Source organism: Pseudophryne corroboree, chromosome 12 (assembly GCF_028390025.1).
Source record: "Pseudophryne corroboree isolate aPseCor3 chromosome 12, aPseCor3.hap2, whole genome shotgun sequence".
Classification (NCBI taxonomy): domain Eukaryota; kingdom Metazoa; phylum Chordata; class Amphibia; order Anura; family Myobatrachidae; genus Pseudophryne; species Pseudophryne corroboree.
Window position 1 is genome coordinate 67,855,382 of NC_086455.1, and position 24,532 is coordinate 67,879,913.

At 45.6% G+C, this 24,532-nt stretch overlaps 1 protein-coding gene across 5 annotated transcripts in view; it reads left to right on the plus strand.

Annotated features, from left to right (window-relative positions):
• Window positions 1-10,821: 10,821 nt before the first annotated feature.
• SYNE3 (spectrin repeat containing nuclear envelope family member 3) overlaps window positions 10,822-24,532 on the plus strand; it is a 199,381-nt gene continuing 185,670 nt past the window's right edge. For 3 of the 5 annotated variants that reach the window (XM_063947611.1, XM_063947615.1, XM_063947614.1), the window contains exon 1: window positions 10,822-10,907. The gene's annotated coding sequence lies outside the window, so the exon portion shown is untranslated. Of the gene's footprint in view, window positions 10,908-13,619; window positions 13,704-24,532 lie in introns of those variants that run through there. The other 2 variants (XM_063947612.1, XM_063947613.1) reach the window with 2 other exon arrangements.

The window sequence follows — 24,532 nt, forward strand, 5'->3', positions numbered from 1 at the left end:
TTTTGGCCAACGCGTCATGTAGCAAATGGGGAGATAGTCGCCATGGTCTGGGGGGGGCGGGGGCAGGTCCAATGTGCCACTTCCAGAATAGCGGAGCATGGTCGGACCAGGTGATAGGTAGGATATCCACTCCACCAGACTCCTGCAAGGTCCACTTATCGCACAACACGAGGTCGATTCGCGAGTATGAATTGTGTACTGGTGAAAAGAACATGTAGTCTCTACCTGAGGGGTTGCAGATTCGCCAGATGTCATATAAGTCAAATTCTGCTAACACATTACGCAGCGCTAGGGAAGGGCCAGAGCGAGTTTTAGGTGTAGTTGAAGAGGGCTGGGACGATTTATCCAGTTTGGGGTCTAGTACTAAGTTGAAGTCTCCTAGGAGAATTAGGGAGCCGACCCGGACCTTCTGGATAAGCAAGCATAGCTTCCGAATAAAGGCCACTTGATTCGAGTTAGGTGCGTATAGAGATACTATTGTGACGGATTTACCCTCCAACGTACCAGTGAGAATTAAGTACCGGCCTGCTTTATCAGCAATTTGTGAGTGGAGAGTAAAAGGGACACCATTTCTAAACAGCAGAGCTACTCCGTTTCTTTTAAAGGGTCCTTTAGCGAAATAACCAGTAGTGAACCTGTGGTCTTTCAATACAGGGGGGTTATGTGAGGAAAAGTGAGTTTCTTGTAGGGCAACTATATCGGCTTTATATTTATGGAAGGAGGATAGAGCTAATCTACGTTTGTTGGGGGAGTTTAAACCCTTAACGTTCACTGAGAGAATACCAACCATACTTATTCAGTTAGAGTATCATGCAAGTGACGGCATCCCATCCGGATGGGGGGGGGGACACAAAAATCACGGAAACGGGGCAATATGCGTAGGCTTAGTAAAACAAAAGGGAAAGAAAAGTAAATCGACCCAGTACATCGGGTCTGCATAGCTACTGCAGGGGAAAAATGGATGCAGTAGAGAAACAAGGGGCAGGCGGACTCTTCAATCCGCCCAGAGTCATTAAGAAAACAGGCAGCTAATATATAAGGGGAATAACTGCACTTCTCCATCTAAACATATGTGGTACGTGGGGTATAAATACACATCAGAAAAACATAAATATATCACAGAATGACCTGGCGTATCTTGCTAGCGGGAAAACCTCCGTCTACTGCAATTAGCGAGTACTAGAAAGATAGGCCAGTAAACAGGTAAGCTGGGGCGAGAGCTGAACGTCCACACTTAAGTGAAGGAATACACGCTATATGAAGTAGTAGTAATACAGTGTATCTCACCTAGAGGGGTTCGAGAGCCGTAAGGGCTACAATAGACAGCTTATAATATAGACGATAACTCTAACGAAACATGAAAAGGCATGTTAGAACAAAACATTAATTACGTAATGCTTTCACTCAGTGGACCATTCCGAGCGAGGGGGAGGACGTCTCTCATGGGAGGATGGTAATTTCACCGAGATATCCCAGTCCTCGAGCAGCTTCACTCCGGCTTCCAGTTCTGATATAGTAAATGTAGAGCTGTCATAGAATACAATCAGCTTCACTGGAAAGCCCCACCTATAACGGATATCTTGGGCCCGGAGGGCGGTGGTAATCGGGGCTAAGCTGCGTCTTTTAGAAAGGGTAATTGCGGAAAAGTCCGGAAACAGTTGCAAGCCTCCTAGGGTATCAGAGTTCTCTGCATCTCGAGTAGCCTGGAGAATACGTTCCTTAATGGTGAAGAAGTGCACCCGAAGTAATGTATCTCTAGGTAAGGAGCTGGAGAGGTACCGAGGTTTAGGAAGACGATGGATTCTGTCAATGAGCAGCTCCGCATCTGATGCTTCAGGTAGCAGTTTACGGAACAGGGCCATCGCATATTTCGTCAGATCGGAGTTATCAACCGAATCGGGTATTCCACGAATTTTAATATTGTTCCGTCTGGAACGGTCTTCCATATCTGCCATTTTGTTCTTAACCATGTCTAACTCGTTTTGTTGTTGGTCGTGAGCTGTGATGAGCTCATTATGTGACGTCACCAATTCTTCCAGTTTACGCTCTAGAGTGACGGTTCTGTCGCCAATGGCTGTCAGCTCCTCCTTAACTTCCCGTATAGCAGCTGTTAGGTCGCGAGTTAAGTCCGATTTGAAGGCCGACAAGACTTGGCAAAGGGTCTTCACGGTAAGGGGAGCGTCAGAGCACGGGTCTACGCCCGACACTGAGAGCGAGCTGGTCAGATCGGATGAGATCGGACTTTTCGTGGAGGGGGCCGACACTCCTCGAGGCGGCGGGGACGCCTGATTTTGTTTCCGAATCGGGAGAGAAACCTGAGGAGGTAGCGTGCCTTTTGCTTTTTTAGGTGCCATAGTGAGATAGAGGGGAGAAAAAAAAAAGAGTTGAGAAAAATAGATGTTCTGAGGATACTGCAGTAGCTGGGTCCCTCTAGGCTGATGTGTTATAAAGTAGACAGGATGCTGATTTTCAGACGTATTCCCATGTTAAACGGTAAGACTCTGGGCGGAGATAGCGCATATTAGGGGTCACATCTTGCCGGGCTGTATGAGTATAGAGACGAGGGTTGTTTCAAGCTCGGTAATGATGGTAAGAAAACTGCAGGCAGGGCTGAGAGTAGTGACAAATTAGTATGGTAGGGTACAGTTAAATAGCAGAGCGTTTTGCAGTGGCTGCAACCAGCAGCTTATTATATGTCTTCTGTAGGTAGAGGGTGCTTACAGGTGTACAGTATGCAGGATATGTGGGCTAAGAGGAGTTCACAGAGCAGTTATATAGTAGCTCTGAATTGTGCTGCTTGTAATCACAGGGGCTGTTAGAAGAAATCCAAGATGGCCGCCGCCAGAGTTAACAGGCCAGAGGCTTCACTTCCACTGGCTTTTGCACGCACAGGGAGGGAGCTGTCGGTAGTCTGTAGGTACCTGAGGGTCTGGGGAGGGTCTCCGCAGGTCAGGGGAGTGTTGTGCGCCCACTGGGGGTCCGCCGGGTCCCGCCGTGGCCGCGAGCGGGTCCCGGAGCTCGGCGCCGGGTTGACACCAAACTCGAGTCCCCGGCCTCTGGAGGATGCGTAGGCCCCGATCTCGGAGCTGCGGATACTAGCTCTCAGCGGCACGGGAGGTCTCTCCGGGAAGCCCACAACAGACAGCAGGTCACTGGGGGGGGATCAGGAGCCAGCAGGGGCTGATATAGAGAGATTTGGGGTATTTAAAAGCTTTTATGACCAGGAGCCCCAGCACAATGTGACCATTCAGGACAGCGTCCAAGCCACGCCCCCCGACAAAGCTTTTTGACCACACTTTTTGGCAAAAGCCCAAAGAAGACTGCGTTCAACAGACACCAGACAAGACTTCAATCGACAAATGTTCATTAACCTGACATAGAATACCACTGCATTTACCATAAGTGTTCTTTATCTTCATCTCTACAACCTTCAGGTAATGACACACATAGTCGATAGGGAATACAGGCACAGATATCAGCAATCACATATTCCCCCATTCATGTATCATCAACTAAAATGTGCTCCCCCATTTTGTTGCAACCAAAATCCGAAAAGAGCTCGGTAAAGTTTGACAGCCCATCCACAGACCCGTACCGCGGGATAAGAAGGAATTCAAATGTATACTTCGCAATACCTCGAAGCTTGATTTACAACACGTACGGCACGATGATACATGACCCCAAACATGGATTCATACACACATGCTTCTGCTATCTCACTAGGTCATACCCTTTTCACATCTTCTTCTCTCCTCCCCTACCCAACCATGGAAATGTATTTACACCTGACATATATTTTTCTCTTTTTGAAATGTTTTAGGAAGTGGCAGTTATTGTTGACTGCCAAAGGGTGGACTGTCAAAGTCAGAAAAATATCACGATGCACACTGCCATATTTGCACCTCATACAAGTCCGCGCTGCGCATGCGTGCGCTCTCCCGTGCGTGCGCATACTCGCTGTTGCGGGCACCCGCAGGCGCACGGTATGCGCATTTACGGTAGAGTTTCTGTGCGCCCAGCGTGCGACTCAATCGTTATATATTTTCACCATATAATGTATTTTGTAGATCATGGTCCCCTTGATAGATTCTGAAAGTTTAGTTAATATAGCATGTTCATGGACAGAGAGATCCCTCTTTGTTTGATACGAAGGGTCAGACATGGGTCATACAGTGGTGTTTAGTATCCATCGGAAGAGTATTTAATTAGCAATATTCCGGTGATGGTTTGAAGCTGATTGATCGCTCGTGCGAATAGTCATGGACATAAGAAGTTTATGTACTTTTACTATTATTTGCACTTACTTATCCATGCGGCGGGAAACCTAGTTTCCCACCCACCTGAGCAGTTGGAAATGGTCTCAGCCCACCTGTATGAATCAACCTATGACCTCTTGTTATAATGCGAAGACGAATTCCTGTGTCCAATGAACAATGAGATTGTAGGGACCATTGAATTGTATTGTGTGTGGGGCATAAATATTTTAAGTTAATAAGGTTACACTGTGTTGCATCTACACTCTATCATTACATAAAGGTTTCACTGCATATTACATTGTTTATGGTTTAGATATAAAGGTTTTAACGTTGTGAGCGTTAGCGCCGCTGGTGATCTCCTCGTGGTCCCGAGCGTCCGCTACGCTATAGCGAAACATTACGTTAGTCGGCAGCCAATAGCCTGCCTGCCTGTGATCTCTTGGCCGTGAGCGAACGTGACGCTTGAGCGTCTCGATTACGGCTAAGCGATTGTTACGCAACGTGCGTACCCTTACGGTACTCCATACGTCAATAGCGTACAGTGTTCTTAGACCTCTTAAAGGGTTTTAAATAAGATAAATATTTAGCTTTATCAGGAGTATATTTCCCAACTATTGTCGAGTGGAACAAAATTTTCTCCATTAGACAAAAAGAAGGTGAAATGGCAGCGGAATATTTCCATCGAGCACTGCAGGAAATATCTAAATACACTGGGATCACGGACATTGAGGATAATGTACATCATAGGGAGGTAGCTTTGTCCGTATTAATGGACGGCTTAAAAGACACACTAAGAATCAGGGTACAAACCTCTCTACCTCACTGGAGAGGTATCTCGGTGGCTGCATTAAGAGAGTCCGCTATCGAGCATGACCGTAATATCCAAAGAACCAGGGAAGCACAGGGAGAGCGGTTGATGGTGATGAGCATCCAAGCACTAGAGGAGGCATCAAATCGACCAAAACCCCAGGCCACTGGCACATGGAGGAAGCCAAGGATTTGTTATCTTTGTAAAAGAGAAGGGCATTATGCCAGCAACTGTAACAGCCCACATAAAGTCAGACCCCATAGACAAGAACACGAGCAAAGTTATGACACACGAAATTGTAATCAGGGATCACATATGAAGAATTTTGGGCCGCACCTGTAATGTGCAGCCAGTAAAGTTGATCATTAGCCTTGATAGTAAGCCTGAGGTTACAGTTAATGAAATTGGGAGGTCAGTTTCTCGTAGACACAGGGACAACCGGGTAAACGTTTGTAATTTATCTTTAAATGTTTTCTTCTCATCTGTAACTTTCACCAACAGAACTCAAACGTCACATGGCTACTTGGTCTTTTCAGAGGTCTACCTAACCCCAGTATGTCTTACCAGCATCGTTGTGTTTGGCCAGACACAAAGGGTGGAGAGGGGAAATACTGGTGGGGGGGAGACTATGCAGAGATAAGGGTGGACATGTTGATGCGACAGCCTGTTGATGAATCTGACAATGTTTTTTTCTTTTCAAATTGTTCTCTCTCTTTTTGTTCTTTCATGTTTTACGGATGGTATGTCACACAAAAGTTAGACAAATGGTAATGCAAGATTTATGCTCCTTACAGAAAGATCACTGATTGGGAAAGAATATTGTATCACCGGAGTGTTCGTTTTGGGAAAACTGAGAGACAGCACCTTTGAGATGACATCTGAGCAAGAAGAACAACAAGACTAGAGGACAAATCATCGTAACAAGTTTCTTTTCCCCCTTCAATTATTTTCTGTACCCCCATTACAACTATCTTTCTCCTCCTGTAAGATGGACTCGCCCCAAGAGACTGCAGTCCGTATTTTCCTGTTGACCCTGTTGTTGACCAGAGCAATCTGTTTCGGTGAGAGTACCAGTGAGGTCGAGAAAGGATCTGGAATGGATTCTGATGATCAGGATGGAGGCGTAGAATTCCAAGAGCAACACATTCAACCGAGAAAAGGCGAGTATCAGAAAACGATCTGGCAGCCATGTTATTAATAGACATTGTGAAGGATTGTTAGCTAAAGAGAATTGTATCTGTAGGAATTGTGACAACATAGTTGAGGACGGTTGCATCAAGGAATGTCAGTCCCGTTTTAATATCAACATGGACCGGCATCCATTGAGTGACTATCACTCATTGGTGGGTAAAGTGTTAAATCAGACAGACTGTTGGGTGTGCTCACAAGTACCTCCAGGTCATAGAAAGTCAGGACTAGTGCCATATCCTTTAACGGTAGATGAGGTACTTGAGTTAAAGGGTGGGAGACCGGTGGACAAAAGATTTAATATTTCTAGTCCTCCTAGTTTGAAGCTCCAACAATACCACGTAGATAGGTCCCTAATATGTTTTAATATTTCCAATCCCCGAAAGCCGGGAAATTGGGAGGTGTCATGGAACAACCAAACCATGACATTTTCGCACAGAGCCGACAGAATGCCCATAGATTCAGAGCTTATACGCCACATAGCCAAAAGTGGAAAATATTTCCAGTATAGGTACACTCTAGGAAGTAGGATCATGCGAGTTGGAGAAGTATCACCAGGATACTGTGCACATATCATACAGACTGATACGTGTACTAGTCAAATGAGAGAGCTAGGGATAGGATTCTTCCCCTGGAAGGTTTGTAATATGGTTATGTCATATTCTGTCCTATATGTTCTCCCCGATGACGCATATTTCATATGTGGGAGAAAGGCGTATAGGTTCCTTGCCTCAAACTCAGAGGGATTGTGTTACATTGGAAAAGTGTTGCCTGAAGTGAATTTATGACCCAACGATTGAGACAATGTTGTGATAAGATATGATTCCAAGGACCGTTTCTTTCACCCGTTTCTCCTTTGGTTTTCTCCGAGGTACCAAGAGATCCACCTGGAAGAAGAATTTGATGACCATTTCTACAAGACCAATGATGAACTGTGTCACAAACACCTGATGAGCTTTTAGAGACTGTAATTCTTTTTATGGACACTTGAAGAAGCTTTTTGTTTGCCAATAAACCTCAAAGCTACAGTAAAGACCCGACGATCCCAACAAGACATCAGACAAGACATCAACAAGACCCCAATCGGCGACTGTATACTAAATCTCACATAGTTATATGACTGCATTTATAACGCTTGTTTCTTATCTTCATCTCTACAACCTCCAGGTAGTATCCCACATAGTCGACAGGTGATTTTCACATATTAGCATCCACATACTCTCCCCCTTCATGTATCATCAACTAATGTGCACCCCATTTGTTGTAACCAAAAGCCGAAAAAGAGCTCGGTAGAGTTTGACAGCCCATCCACAGACCCTTAATACGGGATAAGAAGGATTCAAATGTATACTTCGCAATACCTCGAAGCTTGATTTAGAACACGTACGGCACGATGATACATGACCCCTCAGACATGGATTTCATACACACATGCTTTTACTATCTCACTAGGTCATATCTTTCCCACCTCCTCCTCTCCTCCCTCTACCCAATCATAAAAAGGTATTACATGATGACATATATTTTTCTGTTTGAATTGTTTAGAAAGTGGCAGTTATTGGTGACTGCCAAAGGGTGGACTGTCAAAGTCGAAAAATATTGTGCTTCACATTGCCATATACTAACCCCATGCACATGCCCGCTGCTCGTGCATTTAGTCTGCTGTACGTGCACATGTCTGCAAATTGCGTACGCTCGCTCCGGCGATTACGCGCGGTATATGCGTATTTACGGTAGAGTTTATGAGCTTGTAGCGGGTGACTCGTTTATAGCATAGTTAACCTTTATAGTGTGTTTTGTAGATATTAATCCCCTTAATAATGTCTGCAAGTATGTTTAGTGTAAATGGTTTGTGGACATGGGGATTCCTCTTTGCATGATATGAAGGGTCAGACAAAGGTTGAATAGTGGTGTCTAGTGTCTAACTAAAGAGTATTTTATTAGAAACATGCCGGTGTTGGTTAGGAAGAGATCGGTCGCTCCAGCGTATAGTTATATGTAAAAGTAGTTTATGGACTTTAAATGTATTTGCTGTTTTATTACACATGAGGTGGGAGTCCTGAGGATGCCTCCCACCTGAGCAGTTGGATAGAGACACATCCCCCCGTACGAACCCACCTATGACCTTCTGTTATAATGCAGAGACAAATTCCTGTGTCCAATGAACAATGAGATTATAGGACCATTGTATTGTACAGTATACTGTGTATATAAAGACCCCCATAGCCAGACGAGCTCACTTCTCTCCACAAGGTTTTCCCCGTGATGACTGAGAGCTGGTTTCCAGATAGCGCATGCGATTCATTCCCACGTGTGTAAGTTTTCTCTGTGGCCATTTCATTACTCTGTGTGTATGCAATTCGTTCTCATCTTGTTATCCTTTAAGTGTTTGCCATTTTATTCTCTTTGTGTTTATTATATGTATCTGTGTTACGATCGTTCGCTATTGTGTATATTTCTATTTAGTTATTCCGTTTAGTTATTAATGTTACGTTTGTAGTGTATAAGCTGTAATCTGTATTCTTTTCCCTTTTACTTACTAAAAATCATCTGGTAAGGTGTTGGAACCTTAACAAGTGTTTGTGTGATTCACCATATAAGTGCTAAGGGTTTCAGAGCATCTCAATTGCTCAAACAGCTTGCATACTCACAAAGGTTCAGTGTTACACCAGTATAGTACCACGGTATTAAGGTTTACAGTGTAAGCATATTCTGTGTTTAAAGTTTATAAAGGTTACTGTCTGTGTGTACGCTCGCTGTGTGTATTCCGTACACCCAGCGCAGCGTGTGTACGTAACTTGCGTACCACGTGTGAGGTCTTTGTACGCAAATAGCGTACGAAGTGCGTAACACGTGCACGTGGTTTAGCGGCCATTACGGCTACACGGTATTAGTAAATAGCTTATGTTAAAAGGTAAATAATTAGCTTTATCAATATATGTGTGTGTGTGTGTGTGTGTGTGTGTGTGTGTGTGTGTGTGTGTGTGTGTACCTCTTGTGCCAATACACAGAATAGTTGTTTGTGTCACCATCACCATCAATGATAACCATCAACTGATGTAACACCAATGGCCATCCCTACTGCGGTCACTCTATGATACATTTGTGTGATACTAATTATTTGCGGTTACCCCTGGAAATGTCTGTTACAGGGAATCAGATGCGTATTATTAATGATAAATGGGCCCCATAGTGTACACACCAGTAGATTGAACAAGCATGACGCATAATGCACCCAGGGGCATTTTAATAGAAGAGGGGACCCGCGTGCAGCCTCCGACGAGGGCCCCCTCCTCTCCGGCAGCAGTAGACTCTGGCATAATGCCAAGTGCCAGTGAACTCTGTTATGGCCCCCAAGTCCCAGTGTGACTTTATTATGGGCCCCAAGTGCCAGTGTAACTCGGTTATGGGCCCCAAGTCTCAGGATGACTACTATGGGCCCCAAGTTCCAGAGTGACTCTGTTATGGGCCACAAGTCCCAGAGTGACTCTGTTATGGGCCACAAGTCCCAGAGTGACTCTGTTATGGACCCCAAGTCCCAGTGTATCTCTATTATGGGGTCCAAGTACTAGTGTAATTCTATTATGCACCCCAAGTCCCAGAGTGACTCTATTATTGGCCCCAAATCCTAGTGTAACTCTATTATGGACCCCAAGTTCCAGTGTAACTGTGTTATGGGCCCCAAGTCTCAGAATGACTCTATATGGGCCCCATGTGCCAGTGTTACTGTGTTATGGGCCCCAAGTTCCAGAGTGACTCTGTTATGGGCCTCAAGTCTAAGCATAACTCTATTATAGGCCCCAAGTGCCAGTGTAACTCTGTTATGGGCCCCAAGTCCTAGTGTAACTCAATTATGGTCCCCAAGTTCCAGAGTGACTCAGTTATGGGCCCCAAACTCCAGAGTGACTCTGCTATGGGCCTCAAGTTCCAGTGTAACTCTATATGGACCCCAAGTTCCAGTGTAACTCTATATGGACCCCAAGTCTCATGATGACTCTATTATGGACCCAAAGTCCCAGAGTGACTCTGTTATGGGCCCCAAGTCCCAGAGTGACTCAGTTATGGGCCCCAAGTGCCAGTGTAACTCTATTGTTTCCCAAGTGCCAGTGTAACTCTATTGTTTCCCATGTGCCAGTGTAACTCTATTGTTTCCCAAGTGCCAGTGTAACTCTATTGTTTCCCAAGTGCCAGTGTAACTCTATTGTTTCCCAAGTCCCAGTGTAACTCTGCTATGGGCCCCAAGTGCCAGTTTAACTCTATTGTTTCCCAAGTGCCCGTGTAACGCTGTTATGGGCCCCAAGTGCCAGTGTAACTCTATTATGCCAGTGTAAGTATGATCCGCTCAGAGACATCTGCTGCATGCTCTGTATAGTGTTTCCCGCAGCAGCCCCGGTGCTAGCCTGTAGTAGTAGCCTGCACGGTCCAGAGCGCTGCCTGCAGCAGGGTGACCCCAGTCCCGGCTGCCCCCATCCCCAGCTGCGGCCAGGCTCCATACACTGCGTGCCCGGGGCCGCCGACTGTGTGACCTTATATAGCTGCACAGACGCCGCCTCCAGTCCCAGCTCTGGGCTCAGTGCCAGGAAGACGGGAGGTTCCTGTCTATGCAGCAGCTACAAGCCCGGTCATCGCCGCTGCCCCGAGCCCGCAGACCCCGTGTAAGTGATCCTCAATGTCCTGGAGGGTGACCCGAGCCGGGTGGGCAGCATTACTGGGGTCACTGGGGCGCTAATGTGGCTGTATGAGGGTATTGCTGCTGTTCTGGGTGAACTGGGGCTGCTACTGTATGCTGGTTATGCTGGGACTGCTATGCTGGGTGTACTGGGGCTGTTGTACTGGAAATACTGGGACTTATTTACTGTGTGCAATGGGGTTGGGTGTACTTGGACTACTGTGCTGGCTGGGTGCACTGGGACTGTTGTGCTGGTTCTACAGGGACTGATGTACTGGCAGCACTGGGGCTACTGTGCTGGGGGTACTGGAACTTTTCATGCTGGGTGCACTGGGCACTTTCTGGCTGTACAAGTATTGTTGCTGGGTGTACTGGGACTGGTTATATGGGGGTGGGTGCACTGGGCACTTTCTGGCTGTGTAAGTATTGTTGCTGGGTGTACTAGGACTGTAGTGCTGGGTCTATGGGGGTGGGTGTACTGGGCACTTTCTGGCTGTGTAAGTATTGTTGCTGGGTGTACTAGGACTGTAGTGCTGGGTATATGGGGGTGGGTGTACTGGGCACTTTCTGGCTGTATAAGTATTGTTGCTGGGTGTACTGGGACTGGTTATATGGGAGTGGGTGCACTGGGCACTTTCTGGCTGTATTAGTATTGTTGCTGGGTGTACTAGGACTGTAGTGCTGGGTATATGGGGGTGGGTGTACTGGGCACTTTCTGGCTGTGTAAGTATTGTTGCTGGGTGTACTAGGACTGTAGTGCTGGGTATATGGGGGTGGGTGTACTGGGCACTTTCTGGCTGTGTAAGTATTGTTGCTGGGTGTACTAGGACTGTAGTGCTGGGTATATGGGGGTGGGTGTACTGGGCACTTTCTGGCTGTGTAAGTATTGTTGCTGGGTGTACTAGGACTGTAGTGCTGGGTATATGGGGGTGGGTGTACTGGGCACTTTCTGGCTGTGTAAGTATTGTTGCTGGGTGTACTAGGACTGTAGTGCTGGGTATATGGGGGTGGGTGTACTGGGCACTTTCTGGCTGTGTAAGTATTGTTGCTGGGTGTACTAGGACTGTAGTGCTGGGTATATGGGGGTGGGTGTACTGGGCACTTTCTGGCTGTGTAAGTATTGTTGCTGGGTGTACTAGGACTGTAGTGCTGGGTATATGGGGGTGGGTGCACTGGGCACTTTCTGGCTGTATAAGTATTGTTGCTGGGTGTACTGGGACTGGGTATATGGGGGTGGGTGCACTGGGCACTTTCTGGCTGTATAAGTATTGTTGCTGGGTGTACTAGGACTGTAGTGCTGGGTATATGGGGGTGGGTGTACTGGGCACTTTCTGGCTGTGTAAGTATTGTTGCTGGGTGTACTAGGACTGTAGTGCTGGGTATATGGGGGTGGGTGTACTGGGCACTTTCTGGCTGTGTAAGTATTGTTGCTGGGTGTACTAGGACTGTAGTGCTGGGTATATGGGGGTGGGTGTACTGGGCACTTTCTGGCTGTGTAAGTATTGTTGCTGGGTGTACTAGGACTGTAGTGCTGGGTATATGGGGGTGGGTGCACTGGGCACTTTCTGGCTGTATAAGTATTGTTGCTGGGTGTACTGGGACTGGGTATATGGGGGTGGGTGCACTGGGCACTTTCTGGCTGTATAAGTATTGTTGCTGGGTGTACTAGGACTGTAGTGCTGGGTATATGTGGGTGGGTGTACTGGGCACTTTCTGGCTGTATAAGTATTGTTGCTGGGTGTACTGGGACTGGTTATATGGGAGTGGGTGCACTGGGCACTTTCTGGCTGTATAAGTATTGTTGCTGGGTGTACTAGGACTGTAGTGCTGGGTATATGGGGGTGGGTGTACTGGGCACTTTCTGGCTGTATAAGTATTGTTGCTGGGTGTACTAGGACTGTAGTGCTGGGTATATGGGGGTGGGTGTACTGGGCACTTTCTGGCTGTATAAGTATTGTTGCTGGGTGTACTAGGACTGTAGTGCTGGGTATATGGGGTGGGCATACAGGGCAGTTGCTGCATGTTGCTCGTTATGTGCATGATGTGCATATTTCTAGGTTACTATGCCTATGCAATGCCTCAGTATCAGACAGGAGAGAAAATACTTTCGTTTTGTATCTATGACCTGATGCTGCAAGAGAATAATGTCCCAGGCTCGCATGCTTATGCAGACCCTATTACCCCTCTGTAAGGGGCAAGTACCAGATCCCCCTCATGTGCGTTAATAGACTGTGCCATGTGTATTGGAGCTGGTGTGCAAATGATAATAACACATAAGTCCTTTTCCTCACATCTTCCAGGCTGAACATTCTTTAATATTTTAGTGCATATTAATATTTCATTCCCCCACCAGTGTGCTAGGAGGTTATGTAACTTTGCTGCCTCTCGGGGTGTTTTGGGGCAGTGTCTTCTGAGGCATCTAGACCTTTGTGAAGTAGTGTAAGTATCTGAATGTAGTGAGTTATCTATGTGTTATTGTATCTTGGCGTCAGCAGGGGTATTGTGGCTTTGTGGTAGTGTGGAAGAGTTCAGCTGCCTGCTTACACCCCCTCCATAACGGGTAAGGGGGGGTCTGTCATGCTTGAGGCAGAATCAGCAGCATTCCTGAGTGTAGTGTCACAGTGTCTTGTGTTGTTGTGTATGGGTTGTAGAGCAGGCGTAGTAATGCTGACCATACGCTCTGTATACAATGTTTTCTGGTACTATGCAGAGACCAGTGATATGTTCCCAGCCTGATCGTCAGTGTGTTGTACTTACAGGACTGTATTCTTTCTGGTTTCTGGTAAGGAGCATCCTATAACTTTAATAGAACTTATATTTATGGGCCAAAGTTTATAAAAAAAATTAAATATGTCATTATAACAGTAGGGTACGATTTCATTGAAGATGGGGCCTGGAGAAAAGGACGGATGGGCCAGACTGGGCCCTTACATGTCTATTTACTAAGCCTTGGATGGAGATAAAGTACCAGCCAATCAGCTCCTGTCATTTTTCAAACCCAGCCTGTGACATGGCAGTTAGGGGCTGATTGGCTGGTACTGTATCTCCGGCCACTTTATCTCCATCCAAGGCTTAGTAAATAGACAAATAGTTACTGTATACAGTTTGGCTGTAAGTAATGAGTACATAAAATGAAAGCAATATTTTGAAGGGCAGAATAGAAAATATTGTGGACACAGTCTCAAAGACTAAATGTAAGAATCACATAAAGGCGGCATAATTCCGGCGCTGTATTAATAATAAATGTACTTATAAACTGTAATCAGTTCATTGCTACAGTGGGTTAGCGTTAAGTATCATTATCATTATTATAATTTTTTCTTCAGATCGACAAGCTCTCTATTTGTCCTTGCTGGGAAAACCTCCCATAGTCGAGTCACTATACAATTGTCTCTTCCAATCCTCCCATTTATCTCTTATCGGTCTGAAAGAAAGGTTGTGTCCCTGTACGCAATGCACAGATATACATAAGCACGCCCAGAGCTGTCTGATGACAGTCGGCAGTGCGTGCACACTGCAAAATGTTTACTATACCATGAATAGATTTATCATATCTTTTGAACTTCCTATAGGATGCAATTATTGTATCAGTCTGATTCATCTGAGTAAAAAGGGGATTGTATGTGCATACACATGGGGGGTAATTCCAAGTTGATCGCAGCAGGATTTTTGTTAGCAATTGGGCAAAACCATGTGCACTGCAGGGGAGGCAGATGTAACATGTGCAGAGAGAGTTAGATTTGGGTGGGGTGTGTTCAATCTGCAATCTAATTTGCAGTGTAAAAATAAAGCAGACAGTATTTACCCTGCACAGAAACAAAATAACCCACCCAAATCTAACTCTCTCTGCACATGTTATATTTGCCTCCCTTGCAGTGCACATGGTTTTGCCCAATTGCTAAAAAAAAATCCTGCTGCGATCAACTTTGAATTACCCCCATTATTCAATCCTCTGTCAGATCTTCAGTGACTCTGATGGTCTGACAGAGTGTGTACCCAGCTTTACATATATTTTATTTGCTGCATGAAATGATAAAATGTTGTTTGTATATAGGAGCAATTTACAGTTACAATTAAGTAAACCACTATGATGATATTGTTCTGCTAATGGGGCATTCAATGAGGATCAGGAGATGGAGTTACAGCAGCTGACTTAATATCATGATGTGCGCAGATGTTTTACTGGTTTCTATGAGAGGTTACTTTTTTATGTCTGGAATTAGTTTACTAAATAACTGCAATAGATATGCTCTGTTCCCGTACCTGAATTTATGCAGGAGCTGTCTTCCTCTCTGCTACTTCTCTTTTCACATTCTTTCAAAATACTTCTGAAATATTTTTATATGTCATTGAATATAATTGTCATTTAGTAGGCTACTTGATCAATTTTCCAGTGGTCTAGTTTCAGTGGTCCGACTCCCATCTACTTTACTGGTGCTGACAACAACACTGAGATATCACCTGTGAAAACAGTGATTGTGATTCTTAGAACCAGAAAGCATTGTAGTAAGTGTAGTGTAAATGTCAGTACGGCTCTCATTATAGTGTGGGTGTCATTATGTTTGGAGTAACAGTGTAGCATGGTGTGGGTCTGTAGCAGGGTTCCTTTGCAGAATTGCTGTGAACAGCAGATTCCCAATTCCCAATTTCAGCAGACTTTTCTTTAAATAATTAATTGCATTGGGTGTAGTATGTTATGCCGGCGGTCGATCATATAGTTGCCACCTAGGGGGAATGTATTTTCACTTTGCAAGTGTGCGAACGCTTTTGCAGCCGACAGTTTCTGAGTAGCTCTGGACTTACTCAGTCGCTGCGATCACTTCAGTCTTTTTGGTCCCGGAATTGACGTCAGACACCCGCCCTGCAAACGCTTCGACACACCTGCATTTTTCCAAACACTCCCAGAAAATGGTCAGTTGACACCCATAAACGCCCTCTTCCTGTCAATCACCTTGCAATCGGCTGTGCGAATGGATTCTTCATTGTTAAATCCATTGCCCAGCACCGATCCTCTTTGTACCCGTACAACACGCCTGCGCATTGCGGTGCATATGCACGCATGCGCAGTTTTGCTGAGATTTAACCTGAGCAAGCTATCAACTCGGAATGACCCCCATGGTGTTCCCCAACTGCTAACAAATTTGCTGCTGCGATCAACTCTGAAATACCCCCATAATGTACAGAGACTTTTAATCACTCACATTGTAGGCCATACTCTGGCGGACAATCTGTATCTAACATAGGGCTGGTGCAAGTCATATTACAGTATATAAAGATGCACAAAGTTTACATTCCTTGCACATTCAGACGCCCATGAACACCAGCAGCCAGCGCAGGTCAGGACGGACAGGCACAGCAGTCAGTGCAGGACAGATGGCCAGGCACAGCAGTCAGCGCAGGCCAGACGGATGGCACAGCAGCCAGCGCAGTTTGGGATGGACAGGCACAGCAGTCAGACCAGGCTGGGACGGACAGGCACAGCAGTCAGCGAAGGCCAGAGGGATAGGCACAGTAGTCAGTGCAGGCCAGAGGGATAGGCACAGTAGTCAGTGCAGGCCAGAGGGATAGGCAGAGCAGTCAGCGCAGGCCAGACGGACAGGTACAGCAGTCTGCACAGGTTGGGATGGACAGGCACATTAGTCAGCGCAAGGCGGTATGGCCAGGCACAGCAGTCAGAGCAGGCTGGGACAGACAGGCACAGCAGTCAGTGCAGATCAGGACGGACAGGCACAGCAGTCAGCGCAGGCTGGGATGGACAGGCACACCAGTCAGCGCAGGCCAGACGGACAGGCACAGCAGTCAGCGCAGGCTGGGATGGACAGGCACAGCAGTCAGCGCAGGCTGGGATGGACAGGCACACCAGTCAGCGCAGGCCAGACGGACAGACACAGCAGTCAGCGCAGGCCGGGACAGACACTCAGCACATGCACTCCTGTGCATGAAATGGCCGCTGTAATACAGGCATGCCCAAGAATCTCCACTGGGACTGCAGGGGCTGACATGGCGACCTGGCCCATGGGATTTGTTTAGTCCTACAGTTTTTGTTATTAGGATAGTGAACCCTTTACCAGGGGCGTAGGGAGGGCGGTTCCGGTGGAGCTCGAGCTCCAGGCGCCCAAGACAGTACTGGGCGCGGCAGCTCATCTCCGCCAGGACCTCCCTCCCGCTCGCAGCCGCAGCTGCATCAAGGCTCTCCCTCCGCTCCCCGCCGGTCCGTGACTTGCGTGTGACGTCACGCGTCACACGAACGGGCGGAGACGTGGCCAGCAGCAGTGGGGAAGCAGGAGCGGACAGGTGAGTATTTTTTTTTTCATTTGTGTTTGCGGCGCTACCAGGGGGCACAGCTACAGGGGCAAATCTAAAGGGGGCACTACTACTGGTGGCAAATCTACAGGGGGCACAACTACGCCGGGCACATCTACTGGGGGCAAATCTACAGGGGGCACAACTACACAGGGCACATCTACAGGGGGCACATCTACTGGGGCCAAATCTACAGGGGGCACAACCACTGGGGGCAAATCTACAGGGGGCACAACTACTGGAGGCAAATCTAAAGGGGGCACAACTACTGGGTCCATAACTACAGGGGGCATAACTGTGGCCACGCCCCTTCCCTATGAAGCCACACTCCTATTTTTAGCTGCGCGCCTTTGGCGCGCACTATGTTTGACCTCTGGGTGGGGGGCAGGGGTGGCGCCAAAGGAAACGTTCACCCTGGATGCCACAAGGTCTAGAACTGACCCTGGTGGCCACGCCCCCAATTCAGTACAGGGGAGGGCCCCCCGAAATATACCTTGCTCCAGGCACCATGACACCTTGCTACACCTCTGCCCTGTACTATATCAAACCCCCAAACTAGAGCCAAGGAGGCAGAGGCCATGTATTCACAATAAAAAAGAATTGCCATAAGAACAAAACATAAATGAGTAGATTGCTTTCCATTGATGCATTTGACCCGTTCAGAAGCGGATAATATCAGTATAGTGTAAACCCCCTTTTGCACAGAAGATTATACCCATATAATAAGATTGATGTACTGCAGATATTGCGCACATTGGGTGTCATTAGTGTTCTGTTCTTGTCAGTTTTGCATGTGATCTATTAGTCATGTCCAATTAAGCACTCCCATCAAAGGAAGTACTGTCTGCTGATTCTGCTGGGGAACCCTCTTATCCCATATGAGCTGCCTTTTCTGCTAGGGCTCTGGTAACGACATACACTGTACCAGTCATGCTGCTGTAAATTAATTTGCAAAAGAAACAAGAAATCAGCTAGTTCAGTTAAACAAAGATCCTTTATCCCCGGCAGCCACTGATGATTTGGAATGAGCCAACGGGATTACTGGGATAGGGGGGATCTACTTCATTCCCAAAATGTTATCGCTGGGCAGAGAATATGGGTACTACTTACAGTTATATTATTGTTACCAGTTTTGTATTAGTAAAGCGAAAAATTAGGAACCATCTTAGTGACGTCAGGACTTTCCAGTAGCGAACAAGTTCATTTTAACATTTGTTCGCTGCATACAAAAGTAATAGTTTCATCCACTGAATGCCAAATAGGAATTGTGACAAGGAACAATGGTTGGCGGAGAGGTGTGTGGGTAGCTGGATGCCAGAGACATTCTTGGTAGTGGAAAATGCTGTAGACGGAGATGTCCTCTATAGGTGAGGTGTGTAAACCCCCCCAGGGGGGGATATGTTTTTGGCTGACTACAGACACAAAGTACAAGCGGTGCCTGTGGCAGGGTAATAACTCAGTAGATTTACATCTAGAAGTATGTAGAACAGAGGATGCACCACATGCCCCAGAAACAGGTTTGGCACAGCACAGATGGCCATCTGACAGCCACACAATAGGGAAAATAACTTTACGTTGTTCCCTATTATGTACCATGAATATGAAGCCACCGTACCTAGTGTCGCTGTACAAGAACGCAAAAAATGTGAATTTGCATTGTTTCTTTATGTGTGGATTTGTATGATTTATTTCACCCCTAAAATACTCCTTTGTTTAACTACGTTTATGTTTTTTTATTACTCATGAGAGCGGAGAGGCATCTGGGGTTAAATCAGACTAAAACTATATTTCAGGCAGCATGGTTGGTGTAATGGTTAGCATTGCTGCCTCACAGCACTGAGGTCTTGGGCTTGATTCTCACCACTGCCCTAACTGTGTGGAGTTTGTATATTCTCCCTGTGCTTTCGTGGGTTTCCTCCGGGTACTCTGTTTCCTCCCACATTCAAAAAATATACTGGTAGGTTACTTGGCTGCCAACAAAAATCCTAGTGTGTGCAGTGTGGTGTGTGGTAGAGGATATAGGGGGGATTCAGACCTGACCGCTGCTGTGCCTTTCTGCACAGCAGGCGATCAGCAATAAACTGCACATGTGTATGCACTGCACTACGCGCGCATCGGCCAACAACAACGGGCATTGCCGGTCAGCGCCAGGATGGTGCGAATTTCATTCGCACGGGTGTTTGCAAGGTAATTGACAGAAAGATGCTGTTTGTGGGTGATTACTGATCGTTTACTGGGAGTCTCAGGGAAAATGCAGGCGTTACCAAGCGTTTTCAGGGTGGGTGTGTTACGTCAGCTCCGGCCCCGATCTGCCTGTTCTCATCGCACTGTTGGAGTAAGTCCTGGGCTGCGCACACACTGCACACACTGGATTATTGCAGCTTGGCGTACACATTCGATCGCACACTTGCACGGAAAATTTACACTCCCCCCCACCCCCCACCCTTGTGCGGCGACTATGTGAACGCAGGACAGCAAAGTCAGCAGCCCAGCGATCAGGTCTGAATCACCCCCATAGATCGTAAGCTCCACTGCGGCAGGGATTGATGTGAATGGCCAAATATTCTCTTTACATCGCTGCAAAATATGTGTGCGAATTACAGGTAATAAATATTTGAGTTGAATAGGCTCACACCTAATACAATGCATTTTGCACAGCACCCACATTTTGTACCCGCAAATACACACTGTTATGCAATGCAGATATAGATATATATATATATATATATATATATATATATATATATGTAAAATTGATTGTAAACATCAAAAGTTAATGAATTTTTTCCCGTGTGTCGGATTATTAATATTTATACTGGGACACACCCGGAGGAGTTACCGAGATCCCTATTCTCCTTCTGTGGAAACACTTAACATAGCCTATTGTTATATAAATAGATGTGTCATGTTCGGTTACACGCTCTCCGCCTGTGTCTGCTCCGATGATGGGAGAATCTATTATATGTGGTGCATCAGGCATATTTAATGAGACATGTAGGAAGCACCTGTCACTTTGGCTTGAGTCACCTCAGCCTCCTCGCAGCGGCGAGACCATTGTCTGAACAAGAGCTGTCTATGGGAAGTTGTTTACACAGTAATGGAGAATTAAATGGCTGTGTGTTATCTCCAGGAGGCACAATATATTGTCATGCATTCACTGCTGAAATGCAAATGCTACACAAACACCACCTGAGACTGGTGACACAAGACAGCACACGGACAACAGTGCGACTGGATTACAATGAAACACATGGGGATGGGGGGGGGGTAGATGTACTAATCCCTGGAGAGAGGTAAAGTGGATGGAGATAAAGTACCAGCCAATCAGCTTCTGTCATTTTTCAAATAGCCTGCAACATGGCAGCTAGGAGCTGATTGGCTGGTACTTTATCTCTTTGTACTTTATCACTCTCTGAGGCTTATTGTAGTACATTTCTCCTTCTCTTATAAGTTGGAAAAATGACACGTGTGTAGTGTAAATACTGTTGTCTTTCTCCCCTTTGCGGCGCTGTGCTCCTATTTTGTACTATTGGGCCTGTTTGAATCAGAAAGTAGGCATGAGTCACATTTGCCTTCATTGTACTCAGTCTATGGTAGAACACCCCCCTTCCCCCCCACCTGATGCCCTATATGTCAGCAGCCCTGGTTCCCTTATTCAACGGCACCACCAATCCGTTAACTGGATCCACCATAGACGATCAGTGATCCATTGGGGAATCAGGGAGATTAAACATCCCGGATTTGCCAATCCCAACCATTTTCAGTCAGGATCGGGGAATTGTGATTTTTAAACATGTTTAATATTGCGGATTCCCCGACCCAGCCACCTGGGGTCTGGCAAATAGTGGCAATATGTTACTGATATATGGGGGCCATTACTTCTGTCCTGAGATGTCAGACTAGCTGAACCTATAAAGATGGGGTTGGTCTTTATGCATCTACATTATTCAGAGAGGTAGCAGCTACGAAACACCTGTAGTAATTGATATACTGTATATTGGAAAGCACATGGCAATCAAATTGGCAGCTTTATACTTTGAGGACATAGGCTTGGCATATGGGGGTGGAATCCTTGTTGCAGGTCATGTCTTACCAGTAAGGATGGTGTTAAACGGCTGCTTTGAATGCCTGCATCTTGTAGCTGACATGCAAAGTGTATACAAGCACACATTTATCAGATGTAAGTGAGCCTATTATAAATGCACAGACAGTTCATTTGAATATACAGGATTACTGCAGAATTAGGCTTGTATACTGTACATAGAGGTCACGTGTAAGTCATGGCTTTTACTTGTTAAGACAAAATGCAAAAACACAAGATAATGAAACCTTTTCTGTTTTTGTTTTACAGTGTTACTGGTTGTGCTGTTAGATTTCTGTACTGCTCCTTTAAGCCACTCAGTAACAAAGAGCTGGCATTCTGCTGCGTTCCTGGGAGGGTAATGGCAATTTACAATGTGGGAGATTTGGCATTTAATCTGTTGTTAAATTGCCATCATTAACAATCCATTAAAACACTCAGGGAACTCCCTAGCTGCTATGTGGTAATTCTTGGATTCATTTACTTAATTGTTTGTTTTTGGGTTTTTTTTTTTAAAGGTTTGTGTTGTTTGTTTTTATTTATTTATTTATTATTTACTGTTCATCAGGTGTTGTGTCTTCTCGTGGAACTTGTTACAGGGAAACACTAATATTTACTCACGTTACGTGCTTTTATAACTTAGTTGCATTAGCATTACTGAGTAGCATAACAACATTCCCCAGACATTCCTTTTCATAACAGTGTTTTAAGTGATTTACAATGGCCATGCATGACCTACTCTATGACAGCCGCGTGTAAAATCAGTTTACGCTTATTCACCGGTTATTACATTGGTGTTCTTGTTTTTCCACATTTCTGTCCCACTTCCTCTATCTCTGTACTTTGCATTCATGTTCTTTACAGTGAAAGAAAAATGGAAACTTTTTTTTATAATTGAGATGGGAAAGAACAAGAAATTCTCATAGCAAATATTGTCACGTGGGTGTAAATAAAGGGCTTTGTGATTCTGCTAATAATATCCATCTGGGTTTTGCACACAAAGGTATGGCGGGTGGGACGGTATTTACATGTGTGACGTACGTAGTGAAGATCATTTGAATTTTTCCACTGGAGAGTGAAGGATCCACAGAAATGCTAGAAATGATCATACAACGCTGGGCATTCATTTAGGAGAGAACAATCAGAGCCGGCCCTAACCAATGTGATGCCCTAGGCAAGGTTTTGGCTGGTGCCCCCTAGCACCACCGCTGGTTCCACCTCTGACCTTGCACCTCTTTCCCAGCACCATCACCCCTCACCCATAGCAGTCCTTATTTTGGTGTTTGTACCCCCTATATTTTAAATAGGAACAGTTTGTACATTTGGTGCACAGCCCAAAAAGGGGTCTGTTTTTGCTGGCAAGGGGCATGGCCACACAATAGTAACCCCAATTCCAATTACGCCACACAGTACTGCAACTTCATTCACATTTGATCATGCGATAGTGTCCATAATTCATATTACATCCCACAATAGTATCACTTTACCTTATAAACGTTACTCCTCACAGTAGAGCCCCTTATTCACATTACATCACACTGAATTGCTCTTTATTCACATTATACGACAGAGTAGTGCCCTTTCTGTACGCAACGCCACATAGTAGAGCACATTATACACATAATGCCACACATTGGTAATGCATTTATACACATAATTCCACACAGTAATGCCCCTTACACATATGAGACACATTATTAATGTCCTTATAAACATAATGCGCCTTACACATTATGACAACCTTTATTAATGCCCTTTTACACATAATGTCCTTTAAACATATGCCGCACATTATTAATGCCCTTATACTCATAATGACACACATAGTGCCCCCTACACATTTGCTGCACATTATTAGTGCCCCTATACACATAATGACACACATACAGTAGTCCCCTGTTACACATATGCCGCACATTATTAATGCCCTTATACACATAATGACACACATAGTGCCCCTTACACATATGTAGCACATTATTAATGCATTTTTACATGACACACATAATGCTCCTTACACATATTCCAAACACTACTGCACAACCAACCTACTCACACGCACACAGCACTCACACTGCCACTAACACTGTGACCTCTGCCTCTGCCTGGATACAGATGTGTCCTCATAAATCTTGCCTCAGTGCTAACGTCGGGCACATTTTTTTATGAAAATGCATCTTATTTGCATTGTTATGTGGCTAGGATGCACAAGCACCTTCTGCTGATTAAAATGATATACAGCATGCCTATATACTGTGTGAGACTGTGACTGTATCTGCATATGAAATGCTACACACAGAATATAGGCATGCTGCATATCATTTTAATCAGCAGAAGCTGCTGATGCCCCTAGGCATATCATATGCCCTAGGCAATTGCCTAGTTTGCCTATGCCTATGGCCGGCTCTGAGAACAATTACATATCCGCCTATGTATTACAGTCCAAGTGGACCTTCACATGCTTCCAACTGGTTTCAGAGCCAAGAGCAGCAATGAAACCACAACATCCTCTTATCTTTATGGCTTTAATCAGTATTTGCAACATTCTCGTGTACTATGATATTTATGTGCCTCTAAAATTGTGCTTTGCCCATTAATGGTGCAAATGATAAGCTCAGTCCCATTGCATAGCTGGCAAGGGACCAGTTTCCACTTGTGTGGGTTGTCATCCAGCCACACTAGGACAAGATAACATTTTAGACCTCATTGATCATGTATTGCCACTGTTCCCTGGAAAACCTCTGATTGATACCTGGTTGTGTAATATCAGATTTGCGTTGGGAAGGAAGGTAATGTGGTTGGAACATAAACACTTCTGGTCATATACAGTATGTGGCATCACTAATCTGGTGCTCTATAGGATAGGCTGTTGGCTTTGCAGGATTGGTCCACTGGTGTAAATACCTTTATGGACAAGTATAGGAAACATCAGACTGTGATTATCAGTGTACTTTATTGGAACTGTGCAGCCTGCACATGATACTCAAGGAATGCCATTAAATGATTTCTATCTAGTGTGACAGTGAGCAATCCACTATGTTATACCCCTTTCACACTGCACAAATAACCCAGTATCGACTCGGTATATTGTTGGGTCAACACGGGTCGCTGTGCACTGTGAAAGGGTCAGTCTCAAATTCCCGCGTCGCCTGACCAGGTATTTCAACCTGGGAATAAAGAAGGGTTATTTACGGCTATTACCGTGAAGTGTGAACGAGTTTCCCGGA